This window comes from Alligator sinensis, unplaced genomic scaffold (genome assembly GCF_000455745.1).
Source record: "Alligator sinensis unplaced genomic scaffold, ASM45574v1 scaffold1542_1, whole genome shotgun sequence".
Classification (NCBI taxonomy): domain Eukaryota; kingdom Metazoa; phylum Chordata; order Crocodylia; family Alligatoridae; genus Alligator; species Alligator sinensis.
Genome location: NW_005842452.1, coordinates 992,600 through 996,307, shown reverse-complemented (window position 1 = coordinate 996,307; position 3,708 = coordinate 992,600). Strand labels below are relative to the sequence as shown.

Sequence of the window (3,708 nt, the reverse complement as noted above, 5' to 3'; positions counted from 1 at the left end):
AATGGGGGTAGGGAGGGGGAGGTGGGGGCGCCGCGGCTGGCTGGCGAGGGGCTGCACAGAGCCCCTTTCACGGCCGCCCCGGGCCAGCCCCGCTCCTGCGTCTCATCTGGAGCCAGATGAAATAATTCTTTCCAGCGGCGCTGCCAGCGCCCGTCACTCAGGCCGCGGCTCCAGCCCTCGTCCTCCACTCTCCAGCCCGAGCTGGGCCTGGCTCCCTCGCCTCCCCGGGGGGATCCCTGCCTGGCCCAGCCGGGACCCCGTCTTTCCCCTTCTCTCAACAAGCTCCAAGGTCACAGGGTCAGCCCCTGGCTGCACTGCCCCTCCCCTCCAGGCTCAGCCCCACCACCCCCAGAACCTCCCCCAGGCGCCAGAGCAGGCCCAGGGCACTTGGACCCCCACTAAACACCATGGGGTGCCCTGCTGGGGCCCAACACCCCCGCAGGCACCAGCCATCTGCTGGCACCCTGGCATGGGGGCATGAGTTAGTGCACACATGCACACACACACACACGTACAGGGTTGTCCACCCACCTACACACACACACACAGGTTTGCAATACACACGTGTACACATACAGATTTCATGTGCACACATACATAGGTTTGCAAGACACACATAGATTGCATACACACCCATACACAGGTTTGCAGTGCACACCTGCACATGCACACACAGCCATGTAGGTTTGCAATGCACACACACACTTCCACGTGCACATGCTCACACACAGGTTTGCAATGCATACACACGCACGCACACATACAGGTTTGCACACACACCTGGGGAGGTTTGCACAGGTTTGCAATGCACACACACAGATAGCCATGCACGCAGGCTCGGATGCACGTACGTGCGTGCCCATAGGGGCTTGCGCGCACACATACACATAAGGCTGCATGCATTCACACACAGGTTTGCATGTGCGTGCACACGCACACACATAGGTTTGCACGCCCCTGGGCTCGTCTGACACATGGCCAAGGTATCCTGGGGAATATAGGTCATGGTGGCAGCATCAGCTGCAAAGAAGGGGGCCAGGAATGGCGGGGGCTGTGGGGCACCAGCAGAGCTGCGTGAAGAGCCCCTTGCTCTGCCAGACCCGGCCCCCTGCTGGGAGCCCCACACAGGGCAAGGCCGGTGCCCAACGGGTTAATCCCCCGCCCACGAGCAGGGCAGCCGCATGCCACGGGCATGACTGACTGACAGCCCGGCGGCGTGGGGACGCAGCTCCGGCGTGTCGGGATCTGCCCGCCGGGGCGCGGGCTGGGTTCCAAGGGGGCGAGCCGTGCTCAGCCCCCAAGCCCTGGCAGCCAGCCACGGCCCCGCCACGACGCGCTGGGGCGGGGTGTGGGGGCGGCAGCCATCTTGGGAGCCAGGCCTGGGATGGGGGGGGCAGGCACTGCTCGCACACCCCCTACACACAGGGCCTGGTGCAGCCGGCACAGCAGCAGGGCCCTGAGATCCGGGGTACAGGGCGGGACTGCTGCCCCCCTGCACCGTCCCCCGCAGGCCTGAGAGCTCAGGGCATTGTGGGAAAACAGGGACCATGCCCCCAGACAGTGGTCTGAGAGCCCACGGCATTGGGGGAAGGATGGATCATGCTCCGGGGGGGGCGGCGGGTCTGAGAGCCCACGGCATTGAGGGAAGGATGGACCATGCCCCCGGGGGGGTGGTCTGAGAGCCCACGGCATTGTGGGAAGGATGGACCATGCCCCCGGGGGGGGGTCTGAGAGCCCACGGCATTGTGGGAAGGATGGACCATGCCCCCGGGGGGTGGTCTGAGAGCCCACAGCATTGTGGGAAGGATGGACCATGCTCGGGGGGGGGTCTAAGAGCCCACGGCATTGTGGGAAGGATGGACCATGCCCCCCCTGGGTGCCACCACTCAAGTGTCATCACTGAAGCATCACTATGGCAACCCAGCGCCAGCCCCGCCTCCATGCCACACCCCGCCACGGCCTCGCGCCAACCTCGCCGTGCCCCGACACTGACCTGCCGTGACCCCCTGCCCCTTCCCTGCCACGTCCCCGTGCCACGCATGCCCACACGTGCCATACCTGGCACCACAGCATGAATTCCACGCCCCAGCCGAGGCCCCCGGTACTCACACAGCGATGCCATCTCGGACGTCGCTGCTGTTCGTCAGCATCTCGAAGGGGGGCGACCCCCGGAGGCTGCTGGGGAAGGCGAAGGGGTAGACGGCGGGCGGGAAGCCATTCATGTGTCCCAGGGGGGTGCCACCGGGGCACATCCGCTCCTTGTTGGCTGCCATGTCCGGAGGGTGCAGGGGGAGGAAGCCTGGCGTCGGCGGTCAGGGGGTAAAATCCGGTCCTAAGGTGGCTTCAACCGTGGTGGGGTGTAAAGGCCCCTGGGGGCGAGTGTCCCATGGCCCCCGGGCAGGACCCGAGTGCTCCGGGGCTGGGCACCGCGTCCTCCGGGGGGTGCCCCCAGCGGCAGGCTCGGCGCCGGCTTCGTGTCTGGGCTGGGGAAGAAGAGGAGCAAGGTGAGGAGGCGGCAGGGAGAAGTCGGTGCAGCTCCTCCCTGCCCGGCTGCCGGAGCATGGGTGCCGCCCAGCCCCGGGGCATCGGCCCTGCTGTGCCCGCTCACGGTTAGCGCCACAGACGCCCATTGCCGCCTCCCTGCTCCCAGGGGAGCCGGACATGCGCATGCGGGAGCTCCTGCTACTGGGCAGTGCTGCCTGGGATGCACACGCACATACATGCATGCAATGCACACACAGACAGACAAACGTGCCTGCACGTGTATGTGTGCACACACCCTGGCCCCGCTACGTCACACACAGGGAGGGCAACCCCAGGGCATGGGCATTATGAGCATGGGCTGGCCCAAATGCTCCTCGGCCACCTTGGGGAAGGCAAGACACCTCCCAGTGCATCATGGGAGACCAGAGCGGGCATGGGCTGGCCAAAAAGCCCCCTGGGCATCATGAGAAACTGCACTGCATCATGGGATGCCAAAGCCAGCCCTCTGTTCCCCACACTCCCTCTCTGCCCCTGGGCTCCCGGGCCCCGTTCCCAGCTTCCCCAGGCATTTTGCAGGAGGGGAAACTGAGGCACAGAGTGGGGCCAGGGCTCATTGCCCAGCAGGGCTGCAGGTACAACCCAGGAGCCCTGGCCCACCCCCACGGCCACTCTGGATCCACTCTCACCCCCCCGAGAGAGCCCGGGGCTTCTACAACCACAGGCAGGATGCAAAAGCAGGGATCCTGGCACACGCATGTGGCAACACATGCACGCTCACTTGCGAATGCCACCCCACACATGCACACACAAATGCCAGCTCACACACGCTCATATGCATGCATGTTCACACAGAAATGCCAATACACATACCCAGGCTCATACACACTCATTCACAAATGCCAGCTGACACACTCACATATGCACATATTCACAAACGCCAATACACACATACACAGACATTCACATACAAACGCCAGCTGCCAAACTGATACCACATACACACATTCACATACAAACACCAGCTGACACACTCACACATGCACACATTCACATACAAACATCAACTCATAGACACACAACACTTACAAACTCATAGACACTCATTCACATACAAGCACCAGCTACCACACTCATACGCACACTCATTCACATGCAAATGCCAGCTGACACACACACAGGCACACATTCACTTACAAACATCAATACACACACACATACACACTC

At 63.1% G+C, this 3,708-nt stretch overlaps 1 protein-coding gene across 1 annotated transcript in view; it reads right to left on the bottom strand.

The window, feature by feature from the left end:
* Positions 1-2,119, bottom strand: part of RARG (retinoic acid receptor gamma) — a 21,298-nt gene extending 19,179 nt beyond the window's left edge. The window contains 1 exon segment of the mRNA XM_025212283.1: positions 2,110-2,119. The gene's annotated coding sequence lies outside the window, so the exon portion shown is untranslated.
* Between the last annotated feature and the right edge of the window lie 1,589 nt (positions 2,120-3,708).